Consider the following 17,394-nt stretch of genomic DNA (forward strand, 5'->3'; position numbering starts at 1 on the left):
AGGAGATCAGTGCGGCTGGGGAGGAGTGGATGAAAGGGACAGAAATAGAGGATTTAGGTGGGGTGGATACATCATATAGGCCACTGTTTTACGAATTATCAAGCATTCAAAAAGGATCACTCTGGCTGCTGCATGGGCAAGGATGGAAACAGTTACCAGACTATTTCAGTGGTCCAAATGGAAAATAATAATAATGGCTCAAATTAGAGTATTAGTGGCTGTGGTGAGAATTGTCAAATTCTGTTGTATTTTAAAGGATGACCTATCATTGCTGGTGGATTGGATGTGGTTTTGAAAAGAAGGTAAAAGGTAAGCGTCAGACCTGGTCAATTTGCTGGTCTAAAGTGCCCTACTCTTGGGGGATGCCTGCTGAAGAACTGCTGAAACGCTGTGAAGGAAGTAAACATGGACAACTTTGCTCTTTAAAGTTCTGATTCTGATTTATTGCAAAGAATTTTAGCTTATATCAGAAAAACCCTGATATCTACTGTAAAAGTATTGACTAAAGTGGATCCTTGCTCCAAGATGCCAGTTTGGATAAGTGGCGTATATGAGTGGGAATAGAAGCCTCTAATTTCTTTCTAACTGGCCGTAGTGTTATGTTAAACTGAAGTGACCTCTATGTTATTAAGCACATGATTAAATTTGGTAATTCCCATTCAGATATAGTGACACAAATTAAGAATTCGGCAATAGTTGTTCCCATGAACTCTGATATGTGTTTCACCCTAATAGCTGTCTATTCTTGCCTATTTTTAAGGCTAAGACAGAGTCACAGTTAGAAAGTCAAATAGTACAGCTACTCCCCAGCCCAGCCCAGCCCCTTCCTTTGCTCTTTTACAGAAGCAAGAACTATTAACTATTTCTTCCTTCAGTTCACATGGTGACTTCCTCCATGTCTCTAAATAACCTGCTTATAGTGCTGTTTCTTATGTTTTCAGTTGGGGGCATTGTCTACAGACTCTGTTACAATACTTGAGGTAGCCTATTAATATCCCCACCATCCTATTTTGCCTTTCTTTCTCTTCCCATTAAAGTTACAACCCAGGGGTGCTTGGGTGGCTCAGTTGGTTAAGCATATGACTCTGATTTCACTCAGGTCATGATCTCACAGTTTGAGTTTCAGCCCCATGTCTGACTCTGCGTTGACAGCGCAGAGCCTGCTTAGCATTCTCTCTCTCCCTTTCTCTATCTCGACCTCTCCCCGACTCACTCTGTCTCTCAAAATTAAATAAATAAACGTAAAAAAAATGATACAACCCGTATATGGGGTGCCTGTCTAGCTCAGTCAGAAGAGTATGTGATGCTTGATCTTGGTGTCATGAGTTCAAACCCCATGTTGAGTGTAGAGATTTTTATTTTTATTTTATTTATTTTATTTTATTTTTAAAAATATGTATTTATTTTGAGAGAGAGAGAGAGTATACAAGCAGGGGAAGGGCAGGGAGAGAGGGAGAGAGAGAGCCCTATCTGGGACTTGATTTCACAAACCATAAGATTGTGACCTGAGCCAAAATCAAGAGTCAGATGCTTAACTGACTGAGCCACCCAAGCACTCCAAATGTAGAGATTATTTAAAATTTTTTTAAACATTTATTTATTTTTGAGAGACAGAGTACAAGTGGGGGAGGAGCAGAGAGAGAAGGAGACACAGGATCCAAGGCAGGCTCCAGGCTCTGAGCTGTCAGCATAGAGCCCGAGACAGGTCTCAAACCCACGAACAGCAAGATCATGACCTGAGCTGAAGTTGGATGCTTAACCAACTGAGCCATCCAGGCGCCCCAAAGATTATTTTAAATACATAAAGTTACAATCTGATATAGTTTGTTCCCGGATGTTAAATTTACAAAGTAAATTTAAGTGATATATTAAACATCTTTTTGTTCTGTCAACTATAGACAGCATCTCTTGATCCCTCATACTGTATGACAAGGGTTTTGTCAGCACTCCTGGCCTTTCCTCTACCTATTCTTCCTTCTTTGTACCTTCCATTTGGAATTCCAATTCCATTGGATCCAATTCCATTGGATCCCTGTGGGGATATAATTGAAAGATGCAGGTCCCTACACCTGCTTCTCGCTCAATAAATACTGAAATGCCATCTTCCCCGAGAAAACCTTTTGGGACCTCATTGGGAAAATGAGTCATGTGTCTATAATCCCATTAACAAAATGATAGCCTAGGAGTCCATGAACTCTTAACCCAACAGACCTTTGGCCTGTTGGGTGTTAACAACCAGAGGCGGAAACAACCAACTTGCCATGCCCTAAACATGCTGAGGTTTATTTACTTTTCTCATGCCCTTTCGAACCAAAGGCTATAAAACTGCCTTAGTAATATAATTCCTGTGAGAACTCTCCGATGGAATTAGTGACATCACAGTGAATTTTCAAGAGAATGTACATGAAATTTATTGTTCACCTTGAACTTCATATGGATAAATTGATTTAAAAGCAAGTCATTCACTTTGAAAGGAACTGCATCTTGGCTGTAACTGAGATTATAAGGGTTGGGGAGGCAGAAAGATGGTAATGAGCTGGGAAGCAAAACACTGCTGCCACCTAGTGGTTACTCATTCTGAAATACTACAATTCTTTCAAACCACAGGCAGCTGAATTAGTACAGTCCCAAACCAGAGAAACTTCCATTTCCTCCTCTTTTGTTAGAGAAAGATGTTAGACAACCTTTTGTAAATGGTCAAAGGCAAAACAAGGTATTAATGGGATTAGCCTGTGAGAGCTGCTCTTCTTTTGTGTAATCAGAAGAATTAACAGAGCACTGACAAAGGCAAACTGCTGTAGGTCAACATGGACAGTGACCAAATCTCTAGCATGAAGTGGCAGTTCCAAAAGGAAGCAGAAGGTGCAACAAATGAACAGAGAGGGACCACAGTAAGGCAGGACGCTCAGTAGTGGTCACTGCAATAGCAGCATGGGTCCAGAGGCAAAGCAGAATCAGAAGCAAGGTCAGCAGGGATGATGACGATCAAGTCACATAGACTCAGGATCACTAGTCAGCAACAGTTCTGAAGAACAGGGCAGTCAGGGAACAAAATGTAATTAAATTGACCCTATCTCCTAATATTCCTATGGAGTAGATGTTGTTAATCAGCCCTGTTCTACAGATGATGAATTAATTTGAGGCTAAATCACTAACCCAAAGTCACAGAACTAATGAGGTTTAGAGCCAAAATTTGAACCAAAGCAGTTTGACCCCAGAGTCAGAGCTCTTAACTACTATGCTTTTCTGCTTCCCTGAGGGAGAGGGAACCTGGGATTTCACTCCTCTAACTCTTTTGACTGTTGTATTGAGGGATGGTTGTGAATTAGAACTCTGAAGGTGGTTAAGATTTGGACCTAGATCTACTAGGTCCCTAGTAGGTCTGGCACCTACTTGCAGGAGGTATTTAACCTTTAAGGAATTAAGTTTACTTACTTGTAAAATAGGGATATAAAGGAGGCCAATATGTTGCTTCAAAGATTTGTTGAGATAATACACAGTTTCTGTCATATGGCAGGTAAGATAGCTTGCCTACAAAGACAATTGCCAATGATTCTCATGATTGTAAGTACTACTACTCTCAGCAAGGGGTGGAGTCTGTTTCCCTTCTCCTAGAATCTGGGCTGAGCTTTTGGCTTGCTTTGACCAGTGGAATGTGTCAGGTGTATTGTTGGCTAGCTCCAAGCCTAAGTCTTAAAACTTAAGTCTTGCTTCCTTGGACCATCTGTGCCACTAGATAAGGAAGCCCAGCCTAGATTCTTGTATGGTAAAAACCACATGGAGAAAGAGGCACTAGGGAGCCAAGATCCTACCTGAGCTCACCTTGTGGATGTGGCCACATGAGTGTACCACATGAGATCAGAACTGACCTGCCAACCCACAGAATTATGAGAAATAAATCGTTGTTAAACTACCAAGTTTTGGGATAGTTTGTTATGCAGCTGTGAGAAATAAGCCCACTGACCCAATCAAAGGAGGGACTTGGAGACTCAGAGCACAGTGAAGTGAGGCTTTAATCAACATTCTTACAAGAGTGGGTGTCTAATGGACAAGCATACTCAGGGCAGTTACAGCAGACAATTTATCTCCTAGCACGCAAGTCCCTCCCCTGATTCCTCATTAGCTGATACTACAGAGGTTACAGCCTTACCCCCATGTTGCCTATGCTCATATAAGGCAAAAAGTAGTCTGATTGGAACAAATGTACATTCCTTGAAGTGATGCAGAGACTTCAGTTCTTTGGCACATGCTCATTGCAAAGCCCGTAAAAATAAGCCCGTGAAATAGAGAGGGGAAGAACGAGGAAGTGAAGTGTCTAAGGGTTTGGGACTCCCCCACTAAGGGTGGGGGCAGGGGTGGGGCTGGGTGGCTGGTACAGTTTCCAATAGGTTGTAAACCTATTGTTAATTAGACAACACAGCTTTTATTTGGTACTTCTGAAAATGAATCTTCTCTCTTACTTCTCACAGCAGCAAATAGAAAGTCCTCAATAAATAACATCTATTAGTATTATAATTGGTGCTGATGAGGGATTCAAACAAATATCTGATCCATCTTTTTTTTAGATCACTGACTTTTCTCCCCTTTCTCTGTTATAGGCTGGGAGAAATGAGAGGTATATGTGCAGATGAACACTGCTTATTACAAATATGTCTTATCTTTTTATTAAAACAATATTGCTAGATATCTACTCAGAAAGACTGTTAGCATTTCAAATTGCTATATACATTTGAGATAATATAGAAGCATATTTTTTCGCACATTTACAATCCAGACTATTCACTAAATTCGTTTTGGTGGAACCTCCCAAAGCTTTTGTGTTGGAGGATTTGAGGCATGAACAGCATGAACAGAGACTTATCCCTTTAATCCGGCATCTCAGAGCCCTGACAATGATTCTTTAACTTTCATCTCCTTTATATCTCCTTCTCTAAAGTCCTCTTTTTCTGTCCGTACATGTCCTTTGCCTTCTTAACATGCCTTTCTTGTCTCTTTTCCTTATTGTGACAATTAAATGAGACATTCTCTACCAAAATGTAGGCTCTGATATGGAGGAGATTTTTATCCTTTTTCTCTCTACAGAATATTCTTTACTTAGAACAATGCCTGGCACACAGAAGGTGTTCAATGACTATGTTTTGAATGAATTAAATAATTCACGTGAAAGCATTGAGAACAGTGTCTGGCATAGAGTCGATGATGCTCAATAAACACAACTTTGACAGGTCAGTACTGTTATAAATGTGATCATTCACATTCATTTTTAAGAATGTTTTATTACTTTGGGGCGCCTTTGTGGCTCAGTTGGTTAAGCATCTGACTTCCACCCAGGTCATGATCTCATGGTTTGTAGGCTCGAGCCCCATGTTGGGCTCCATGCTAGCAGTGTGGAGCCTGCTTGGGATCCCTTTCTCTCTCTCTCTCTCTCTCTCTCTCTCTCTCTCTCTCTGTCTCTCTCTCTTTCTCTCTTTCTTGTTCTGCCTCCCCCCCCCAACTCGTGTTCTGTCTCCCTTAAAACTTAAATAAACTTAAAAGTAAACTAAAAAATGTTTTATTACTTTTAGTCTTCGTCTCTTTTCTTTCTACTTTGTCCCTTTCTTTTCTTTCTTTTTCCGTCACTGCATCTTCTGTGCAACCCTTACTTGTGGCCTGAGACCCTCATAGATGTTATGTCTTAACTCAGAGGATGTGCAAGAATAGGTTTTGGAAATTTGTCTTGGGTGAAATAGAAAAATTTGTGATTCATAGCTGACCTAGGATTACACATAAGATTCTGCTATTGAGGTGAGCCTAATTTTGGTGTTAATATTTTAACCAGGGGCCTAGCTTATGGAAAAGAGCAAGCTTATTAAGTAGTAGGCTAACAAATACCTGACTGTACATGTCTCTGAGCGTGTGGGTGTTTCTGGTGCCTGATGGTGAGTAACTGTGCTGCTCTTGGCAATAGAAATGTGAGGAGAATCAAATAGAACTGGTTTTGCTATTTTTTTTCTTTCCCTTTTTCCCCACAGGGGAATGGAAATGAACCAGCACATAGTGTATCGATTCTTTCTCAGGCTCGTAACATTACGGAATCCCTGTTGAAGTGCAAGCTGGACTGGTGGAAATCAGATTTCCCATATCTTCTCAAAGGCTGTTTGTCAAGGTAAATCCCATACATATTAAAACCCTGACTTCCCAGGGCTAGATGGGAAAATAAAAAGCTTTGGGCCTGTAACCAGAACTGATTATGCAGATGTCTCCATTACCTCGGGTGGTCACTCTTGTAGGAAGAGCTCTCTCATCTTTCCTGCTGGTCTTTTAGATTCAAATCAGGAGTTTCACAGATGTGCAGTCCAGTGGGCTGGGTAGCTTGGGCCAAGTACAAAACAGTATTGATGCTGTTCTTAACACAGCCTTGTTTATGTTTCAACTATGCTAATAGGCAGCTCAGACTTCTTAGCCCTGCTAATGTTTGAAAACTGAGAGTTGGGAGGAGAATGGATGAGTCTGCGAGCCTCCTGTCACCTCTCAAAACTACCTTCAACTACTCTGTTTTTCTTTCCTTCCTTCAAACATTTGATCATTATATAGACAATAACTTACCAGGCCTCTTTACTAGTGAACCAGCCTAGTAAGCCAATCTAGAGTTAGGGTAGAGAGATTTTGAGGCATTCAGACCATCAGTTCTCAAACATGCTAACTTAATTGGCACACAAGACCCCACAATATACCTAACCCATCCATTCCACTTCTGGTGGGAAACGAATTTGATGATAAAGAATTAGAGAGGAGCAAAATGGCAACCCAAAACAGCAGCATCATAATGTGTATGCATGAACAAAACGATCAAAAACAGAAAAACAACATTTGAAATGTGAAATAACACATACAAGAAGAGCTGTATTTATGGGGCGCCTGGGTGGCTCAGTTGGTTGGGCATCTGACTTCGCCTCAGGTTGTGATCTCAGGGTTCGTGGGTTCGAGCCCCTCATTGGGCTCTCTGCTGTCAGTGCGGAGCCCACTTTGGAACCTCTGTCTCCTTCTCTCTCTCTGCTTCTCCCCTCCTCATACTCTCTCTTTCTCTCTCTCTCTCTCAAAATAAATAAATAAGCATCATAAACAAAACAAAACAAGAAGGGCTGTATTGGAAACTCAAGACACTAAGAAGCCCTCCTCACCAACAACAAGCATTCCCAGCAATCTAGGTTGTTACATGTACAGCAGGAAATTTATATCATTGCCAGCTTTTCTGTGGCAGCAAAAGTTTTCAACAATTGGCAGTACCACATGGTTTTTTGCAGGTTTTTTTTCTTTTGGTGAATATAAAAATTTAATCACTTTTAATAATTAACAAAGGAAGCTATTAGGTACTTAGTCATATGTAAAAATGAAAGTCCCTGGCCTTGCATGGCATTTACTCTAAGAGCTGTGGAAAGAACTTGTATACTTTGATCTCCTTTCATGGTTCATCAGAAAGACTCCATGGGGGCCATGGAGTCTTGGAAACATGCTGGCTTAAATGCCTGTGACAGCCTTATTTCTGGGCCTTCCCTCGTATAGTGCACTTGAGCCTAGAAGTTCTTCCACATCTTTGAGTAAGAATCTGATTTCTACATTAAGATGATCACTCTACTGGCAGAAATATAATAAATGCATAAAACTTTTCCAGGGAGTATTTGGCAATAGGTTCAAAGTCTTAAAAGTATGCATTACCTGTTCACCCAGCAATTCCACTCCTAAAGAAATAATTATGAATATGAGCAAAGAGGGATGTATGAGGGTAATTACTATGGTATATTTTAAACTATCTTTTATATTAGGAAATTGTTCACAACGCTAATTTTTAAAAGTAGGGCATATAACTGTGTATGATATAATCCTTTTCTCCTAAAGATGTAGGTCTATTCATAGAAAATGTCTAAAAGTGTATATAATACAATGTTAATAGTGATGATCTTTTTGTATTATTACTGACTTTTCTCAAATGTCTACAGTAAACCTGTAGTACTTCTGTAATAAGAAGAAAAGGTATAAAGGTATTTAAATATGCCTGAAAGAATAGATGTTTTTGGCAGCACTGGTTAGAAGAACATGAATGGGGATGACTGGATGAGAGGTTATTACAGGGTTCAGGCTCCACATTGTCAGTGCAGAGCCCAACGCAGGGCTGAATCTCACAAACCATGAGATGATGACCTGAGCCAAGATCAAGAGTCAGATGCTTAACCAAGACTGAGCCACCCAGGTGCCCCCAAATTGATCTTTTAAAAGAGCCAACATGATTCATCCATCGCCTTTAGTACCTTTACACATGCATCTAAAGAAACTCAGAACCAACTCTGATTTAGTTTCCTGGCTTGTTCAGCTAAGTTAATGAGGATCTAGTTGACAGACAAAGAAAGAGAGTGTAAGAGGAGGACTAGATAGTGGAGGGAGAGAATAAATTCAATTTTGGACTTGCAGAATTTGAGGGGTTTGTGAAATGTGTACTAAACTCTGGTACCTGAGTCAGAAGCTCACGTCTGATCAGTTGATGCAGAATTAGAGATCATCAGTATACATGTGATTGTTAATACTGGGTGGTTGTTAAGCTTGCCTGGAGAGTGAGAAAAGGGCTGAGCAGGGATCCCCGTGGAACCTCCACAGTTCGGGGCAGGATGAAGGAGAGGAATTCACTGAGAAGACTGAGGAGTGGTGAGGTAGGCCAGCCCATAATAGGCTAATCCAGATTCAAAGCTAGGCAAGAATGACCAGTTACACAAGTTCAGGGTTGCTTTCATTTCAGTTTACTACCAAGTCTGCAAGCAAGCATTGCAACAGGCAAAGGAAATGAGACTGAAAGTGAGTGAGGAGACTCTGGGGTTTCTTCTGGTTTCATGGAGTTGTGACCAGAATTTAGGGGTCAGCACGGCCCCTCTCAAGTCTGATCTGCCACTCCTTGCTCTGTAGGCTGGGGAAAGGGCCTGCCAACCCTCAAGGGTCTAGGTACTTCCACGTCAGGCAATTCCTTGCTGTGCCATAGGCATGTCCTTGTATGTTCTTTTCTTCTCAGTGCCTCCTCACCTGCACCAGGCTTGGCCATGGAATACCCACAGTAGCCAGAGGGGTTCGGAAGGAAAAGGAAGTTTAGGGAGGAGAGAATTTCAAGTTTAGGGAGGAGTTGTCAGCAATATCAGATGCCAGAGTTCAGGTAACATAAGTGCTGAAGGGTTCCCATTTGGCGATTCAAAGACTATTTGTAACCATAGACATAGGGCACCACCAAGCTCAGATTCCCACGAAAGTCATTTCCATTCTCACAAAATATAATCAAGATACTTATTTTAGGAGCACCTGGGTGGCTTAGTCAGTTAAGCACCCTACTCTTGATTTCGGCTCAGGTAATGATCTCAGGGTTTGTGAGATACAGCCCCATGTTGGGCTCTGTGCTGATAGTGTGGAGCCTGCTTGGGAATCTCTCTCTCCTTCTGTTTCTGCCACTACCCCACTCACATTCTTTCTCTTTCTCTCTCAAAATAAAGAAATAAACATTTTTTTAAAAAGGTATTTATTTTAGTCGTGGTACTTTGTTATGGCAACCTGAGCTAAGACGTTCACTCTGCCAGACTCCTTCATTCATGGTGATTTATTCTTAGTGGCACTATTGTTGTTTCTAACATTCCATCCCTTTTTAAGGAACTCCCTGTCCATCACATTGTGGGCTGTGTTCAGTGTCTCTTACATAAGCCTCTTATGTCCCAGGCACATCAAGGAATGTGGCTGGGTACCAGTTTCATTGTCCCCAGACCTTCCCAATAGGTGAGAAGATTATTAGATGTTGGTCTGCCCAAAGCATGTGATGGACTTCTAGATGACTGAGGTCTATCAGGGTCATTGCTGATTCATGGAATGCTCAGATACCCGTAAGTGGCAGAATTAAAGAAACACTTTAACTGCCGGCCGGGGGAGTATTGGTCTTTAGCACAGAATTCTAATATTTGGGTTTTCTAGAGCAAGGTGTATGTTGGGACTCAACACTTAGACTCTTCTGGAAGGGATGAAGCAGCTTCAAACTTGTGCCTGTTGGGCTAGCTTCATTTGGTCCCCCAAACCAAAGCAATATAAATATCCATATCTTTTTACGTCTGTCATTGCTTATTTGGTTTTCCATCTGCCCTGCTCTGAAGTAGGAGGGGGAAGAGAAGGCAGAGGGAAATCGTGAGCTCTTTAGAGGAATAGTGCCAGATATTAAATCTATAAACAAAATAGATTGAACCGGAGAGAATGAGTCAGAGATGAAGGAAGCATGAAAGCAATATCACACTGGGAAAATGTCACCTGAAAGTGCTGACCGAATGTTCCTGGCATATTTGTGATTGGCCCTTTAAGTCCGATCAGCACAATTTGGTTCCTGAACTGCGTGTGCCTCACTGCCCTATTGCGTGCATTTTCATTGTTTCCTCATTTCAAGCCCTTAAATTCATTTATGTAATACAAGCTGATGACCCATGGTGAGATTGTCCTTTCCTCTGGTGATAATGATCCTGTCACACCAGGTTCCTGTTTCACTGGAGTGTGAAGAGAGTTGTGCTGATTGATAGGGACCAAGCTGGAGTGAAGATTTGACTGGAGGATCCCATAGTCTTCCTGTACAATATGCTCAGAGAGTACTTGGAACTCAGAGTTATCTGAGGGCTCTGCCTTCTCAGAGTTAGGCTGTAATGGAAGTTGCAAATGTGGGCAGCCCCTGGGTCAGATGTATTTTATTTGGTCCACCCAGGATTTGGAGTCAGTTGCCAACATTTAAAAATAGGCATATTTCATAGCCAGGTCTCCCATTCCTCTTTAACAGGAAGATCTAGAATGTTGGACCTGTATCCCCTTCTGAAAATCATTGGTTAATGCAGAGTGGAACACTGCCCTTTAGTGGGGACAGGAGAGCTTTAGATTTCCATAGTCTCCACTGCTGCACACATTTATATTGGCCACCATAGGCACTTAAGTTAGTATTCCATGTATATCCATCCACATAGGAACGATGTGTAGGGGAGAAAAACCTTTTTTTCTCCCCTAGGGTCACTGTTCGGGCCCAGGAATCAAACTGATCATAGACAGATTAACAACAACAAAAAACCAGTTTTTTGTTTTTTTTTTTAATTAAGTTTACTTATTTTTGACAGAGACAGAGTGTGAGAGCATGAGCTGGGGAGGGGCAGAGAGAGAGGGAGACACAGAATCCGAAGCAGGCTCCAGGCTCTAAGCTGTCAGCACAGAGCCCAAAGAGGGGCTCAAACCCACGAACTGTGAGATCATGACCTGGGCCGAAGTCAGACGCTTAACTGACTGAGCCACCCAGGTGTCCCCAAAAAACCAGTTTTAATTACACAGTTACACAAGGGAGTTTCACAACAGAGATTCAAGGAGGCAGCCACGTAATAGAGGCTTATATATACCGTCTTAGGTTAGACAAACAAAAAGAGGTTTGGGGGCTTCTGGGTGGGGAGGCAAGTTCTGGGAAAGCAAGGGGAGGAAGCATAAGATAAAGATGGGTTGTCTTGTTATGTAGATAAAAGTCTCTCAGGTGATAAAAGTTGTCTTTCTTCCTGGCACAGAGATAACTTTACAAATGGAAGTTTCCTTTCTAAATGTAAATTTCCGTTACAAAAGGGGAAATTTATACTCTATTTTTAAGCAGTTGGAGGTAAAGAGCCTTTCCTGCCACTGCTGGTTCTCAAATGCCTTTAGCTCAAAATAATCCTTATGCCAAAGAGGTGTATTTTGGGATGATGTATCCTGGTACCCTTGAGAAGGAAACTAGCATTTATTGAGTTACCTTTATGGATGAACCACTGTATCTTGTAATTTCCACATATGATTTCATTTGATTATCCTCAAAATCAGTAAGGTTTGGGCTCCAGTGCTACAGGGACCGTGCCTGTGACATGCCACCCCAACTATGGCATTTTGGTATATTCAGTATTTTATTTGTTAAATTATTATTTTTTTAAGGTGTATTTATTTATTTTGAGAGGCAGAGAAAGAGAGAGAGAGAAAGACAGAGAAAGTGCATGCAAGAGAGAGAGAGGCAGAGAGGGAGGGGATAGAGAATCCCAAGCAGGTCCCATGCTATCAGTGCAGAGCCCGACATGGGCTCAATCCCACAAACTGTGAGATCATGACCTGAAGAGTCGGATGCTCAACTGACTGAGCCACCCAGGTGCCCCTAAATTATTTTTTTAAATGTGTGTCTTTAAATTTATTTTTTAGTAATTGCTATACCCAATGTGGGGCTCAAACCCATGACCCTGAGATCAAGAGTCACATGCTCCTCCCACTGAGCCAGCCAGGCATCCCTGGCATATTGAATATTTTAAAATGAAGGAGTTTCAGAACACAGCAGAAGGAGGAAGGTCACCCTGACCTTCTGCCTACCCTTCTTCTCTAAAATAAGTCATAAAATCTTTGTGTGAGAGGTACCCTCCCTATTCTGGGAGGAAAGGAGCATCCTTATCTCTAAAGACAAAAGAGGCCTGACAAGAATGCTAACCAACAAGGATTTCTAAGTTTCTTGTGAGAAATAAGCCCACTGACGCAATCAAAGGAGTGACACAGAGACTCCGAGCACAGTGAAGCCAGGCTTTAATCAACATTCTTGCAAGAACATTCTTGCAAGAGCAGTGTGTGATGGACAGGCACACTTGGGTCACTTACATTAGACAATTTATCTGCTAGCACGCAAGTCACTCCCCTGGTTCCTCACTGGCTGATACTTACAGAGGTTACAGTCTTACCTGGAAGTCACCTATGCCCATGTAAGGTAAAAAAATAGTCTGATTGGAACAAATGTACATTCCTTGAGGTGGCATAGAGACTAAAGTTCTTGGGTGCATGCTCATTGTAAAGCCAGTGAAGTGAAGCGTCTAAGGGTTTGGGAATCCATTTGGGGGGGTGGGGGGTTTCATACATTTTCCAATAGGTTGTAAACCTATTGTTAATTAGACAACACAGCTTTTATTTGGAACTTAAATGAATCGTCTCCCTTTCTTCTCACACTCTTGAATATATCATATTCTTCCACCTCTGTCCACTCTTCATCAGACCTAACGTAAACACTCAGTTCTGTTCCACTGCATCTGCATTTCCTTATGGAGGCTCCTGTGTCATGTAAAACTTATATTACATAAATTTGTATGCCTTTTTTTCCCCATTAATACATTTTTGTCAGTTTAATTTTCAGACCCAGCCAGCTAACATAAAAGAGTCAAGAAAAATATTTTCCTCTCCTACACCTATTTCTTTTACCACTGTGCCAGTCCCAGCATTTAGTATAGTCAAAGCTAAGGTAGGAACTCAAAAGCATTTATTGGATGAACGAATGTACACATGAACACATAAATAAATGAATGAGTTATTTTTATCCCATTTTTTTGTAGATGAGAAAATCAAGGCCCTGGGCATTTAAGTAACTTGCTCAGAATCATATAACCAGTAGAGGTTACAGTTGGGATTCACATATGAAACTATGCGACTCCAGAAGTCCAGTGTGAAGGAAAAGGGTAAAGGCCATGGGGTCATTTCAGGGCCAAGTGCACAGTAGGCATGTTGTAAGCACTTACTGAATTGGTTGATAATGTTTAAATGTATTTTCATGAGTACAAGCAACCAGAAGATTACAAGCGTGGTTTTAGTTTATGAAATTTGTTTAAAATCTACTGGTGTCCTGGGGTGCCTGGGTAGCTCAGTTGGTTAAGCATCTGACTTCGGGTCAGGTCATAATCTCGTTGTTAGTAAATCCGAGCCCCATATCAGGCTGTGTGCTGACAGCTCGGAGCCTGGAGCCTGCTTCAGATTCTGTGTTTCCTTCTCTCTTTGCCCTTCCCCCACCCTCTCTCTTTCTTTCTTTCTCTCTCTCTCTCAAAAGTAAATAAACATTAAAAAAATTTAAAAAATCTACTAGTGCCTGGGATTGAGCTTTGGAATTTCTTAATAGTGAGGCCTTGTAGTAGAGGGTACTATTGACATGTAGCAAGGAGGACAGAATGTTTCTGTTCACAGTTGACTTGTGCTACTTAAATGTGAATTTCCAAAGCTAATCCTCCTTACACATCTAAAGAGCTTCCTCTGGGCTTATTTCCTTAAACTACCTGCTGATGGTGCTTGGTTACCACCGTAGAGCCCAGAGCTGTTCTCAGAAATGAATATAATTCAATGCTCCTTTGTGAGGCTATTATTAGGAGGACCTGAAACTGGTTTAGGAAGCATACTGTTCAAAACGAAGCCCTTTACAAAGAGAATGGGTTGGCCTGGCTGAGGGAAATGGGGAAGTGAGTAAGAGCCACTCTTGTGGCTTAGGTTCTAGCTCTGTGTTTATGATTTCCAAATTGATTTATAATTTTTTCCAAATTGATTTATAATTTTTATATCTCTCACACAAGTCTCATCATTCCCAAAACTGCTAGATATTTCCCACAGACCTCTGTCTACCATGACGTTAAACCTAACATATTGAAAACAGAACACACCACATTTGTGCCCATGAACCAGTCTTTCCTTCTGGCTTTCTCTATCAGTGGCTCTTTATTCTTTCACTTACTAAGCTCCAAACTGGAGTTTTCTAATACTCTTATAATTCATATATGCTGACACTTTTCCATAAATTTCCTTCCTCCTCCCCCTCCCCCTTTCCCAAGTGCAAGCCTCTATCTATCCTCAGATTTTGAATGCTAAAGTAGCTTCCTTGCTGAAGTAGCTTCTCTCTGCTTTCAGGCTCACCTTCCTTTTATATCCCTGCATACTACAGCCAAATTTATCTTACTAAAATCCGGTTTTCATGTCCCTTTTCAGGTTCCAAATCTATATTATCTTCTTATGGCTTGGACTGGCTTTTCCAGTTGTTCTGTGAAGATTTCATTCCATCAGAAATTAATAGGCTTTAAGTAAAAAACAGATTCTGTGATCAAATGTCGGGGAAATGCTAGGTTGACAAAGTTATGAACCATTTCTTTCCTGCAGGATAACTCATAGCTTTCATATGTCAATATGTGTTAGTATACAGTGTTTTCTGAGATTGATATTTTCACAGAACCTTTTTTGGCAGAGTATTTCATTGGTCTAGGTCTTCATGCACCACACTTTGGAAACATTGGTCCACAGATTCAAATCCATACTCCCTGTGATGGTTAATTTTATGTGTTAATTTGACTGGGCCATGGAATTGTTAACCCTAAAAATCAAACGGCCGATTATTTTACCAACAAATAAATAGCAGAGAATTGCAATCAGGGACAAGCAAACTACAGCAACGTCATAGGCTTTGTTCTGCTGAACAAAGGAGAGAAAGCCTCTTTTGTTCAGGAAATCCGGGAAGTTGGGAGCTCTGAGTTATGACTGTCTCTCATTGGCTGGGCTGTTGTGGGGGGGCAGCAGGAGGAGGAAACCCTTTTTTCCCCCCTTCTGGGATAGTAAAGTAGTGTCCATCTGCAAGGTCCCTCTCCCTGTTGGTATCTGCAACTGATGAGGAGTGGTAGGGCATGAGAGATCCCCCTGCTGGCCTTCTATTCCATTCTAGTGAGATTTCCCTTTATTAAATTTCACAAGATGCCCAGATATTTGGTACACCATCCATTAACTATGTTTTTTTGAGGTTGTTTTTATTTTTATTTTTTTATTTTAATTTTTTTTAATGTTTATTCTTGAGAGAGAGACAGAGTCAGAGTGCAAGCAGGGGGGGGGGGCGGGGGGCAGAGAGAGAGGGAGACACAGAATGTGAAGCAGGCTCCAGGCTCTGAGCTGTCAGCACAGAGCCCGACTCAGGGTTCGAACTCACGAGCCATGAGATCATGACCTGAGCCAAAGTTGGGCACTTATCCGACTGAGCCACCCAGGCACCCCTATTTTTTTTTAAGTTTATTTATTTATTTTGAGAGAGCAAGGAGGGGAGGGGCAGAGAGAGAGGGAGAGAGAGAGAGTCCCAAGCAGGCTCTGCACTGTCAGCACAGAGCTCCATGCAGGGCTCAAACTCACGAACCGTGAGATCATGACTTGAGCTGAAATCAAGAGTCAGATGCTTAATGGACTGAGCCACCCAGGCACCCCTGTGAGGGTGTTTTTAGATGAGTTTAACATTTAAGTCCATAGATTGAGTAAAGCAAATTGCCCTCCTTAATGCGGATGGGCATCATTCAATCAGTTGAAGGTCTAAATAGACCAAAAATTCACATCCTTCTATGAGTAAGAGAGAATTTCTCCTGCCTGAACTGCCTTCAAACTGGGACATCAACTTTTTCCCCTCTTCAGACTCAAACTGGAATATTAGTTTTTCTTGGGTCTGAAGCCTGCCAGCCTTCAGACAGGAACTACACTGTCAATTCTCCTGGGTTTCCAGATTCTAATTTATCCTGCAGATCTTGGGAATTCTCAGCTTCCAAATCACATGAGCCAATTCTGTATATCTCCACACACACACACACACGCACACACACACACTATTTGTTCTAATTCTCTGGAGAACCCTAATACACTCCCATCTTTTTCTCCAAGGCAGTTTAAGATCAGACTCCTGTAATACCTATTTATCTCTTTCCCAGCACATACCTCTGCTCTAGGTAAGCTGGTCTCATTATTTCTACACGCTTTTTGCAGAATTCACCTCCAAACTTTGTCCAAACTGTTTCTTTTGCTTATCTATGGCTCTTCCTTTTCCTGTTTGTTCACATTCTACCCATCTCTCTCTCTTTCTCTCTCCCCCTCCTTTCTTCCCTTTCTTTCTAACATTTTCTTTTAAGAAAATAAATTTCCCAAAGACAAGTCGTGCACAGCATTGACTTCCATTCATTGCTAAGCACTGTGCTCTGTGGGAAGTGGCTAGAATGCTAATCCACTAGAAATTCAAGGAAGAAAAACCTAGAGGAAGTTCCCATTATAAGAACAGATTAAAAAAGTGAGACTCTTTTTCAGTCTTCTAATTCCTTAGTGCTTTCCCCCAGAGACATCTACAGTTACCGATTTCTTTTTTCTCTTGTTTCAAGATCCAAGTTAATTCTCATGATTGAAAATTAGAGTCACTTGCAGAGCAGTTAAGATTCTTGAGGGCCAGGCTGCAACCTTAGACCATGTACATCAGATTCTCAGGGCGGGGGAAACCCAGGCATCAGTATTTTGTAAAGTTCTCCATTTGATTCCAGTGCATAGCAAGGACTGAGAACTAGTGTGAAGTCTTGATCAGAAGGTACTGAGTCCATGGCCCTTTTGGTATGTGCCATACAGTCTGGCTTGTGGTGATCTCATCTTATTAAAAATGGGAGCCTGTGGCTTACCTGGTGGTGCTCAAGGAAGAGAATTTCTCTAGTTCTGAAAGTCAGTTTGAATATCCCTCCCACCCGTTTTCCTCTCAGGTATGGAGAGCAGTGGTTCTCTCTGGCAAGCATGAGATTC

At 41.5% G+C, this 17,394-nt stretch overlaps 1 long non-coding RNA gene across 5 annotated transcripts in view; it reads left to right on the top strand.

Annotated features, from left to right (window-relative positions):
• LOC131509848 (uncharacterized) overlaps window positions 1-17,394 on the top strand; it is a 54,401-nt gene that overhangs the window by 3,260 nt on the left and 33,747 nt on the right. For all 5 annotated transcript variants that reach the window (XR_009260721.1, XR_009260724.1, XR_009260722.1 and 2 more), the window contains exon 2: window positions 6,012-6,145. This is a non-coding gene — a long non-coding RNA (uncharacterized LOC131509848). The remainder of the gene's footprint in view (window positions 1-6,011; window positions 6,146-17,394) is intronic.

Source organism: Neofelis nebulosa, chromosome 4, assembly GCF_028018385.1.
Source record: "Neofelis nebulosa isolate mNeoNeb1 chromosome 4, mNeoNeb1.pri, whole genome shotgun sequence".
Classification (NCBI taxonomy): domain Eukaryota; kingdom Metazoa; phylum Chordata; class Mammalia; order Carnivora; family Felidae; genus Neofelis; species Neofelis nebulosa.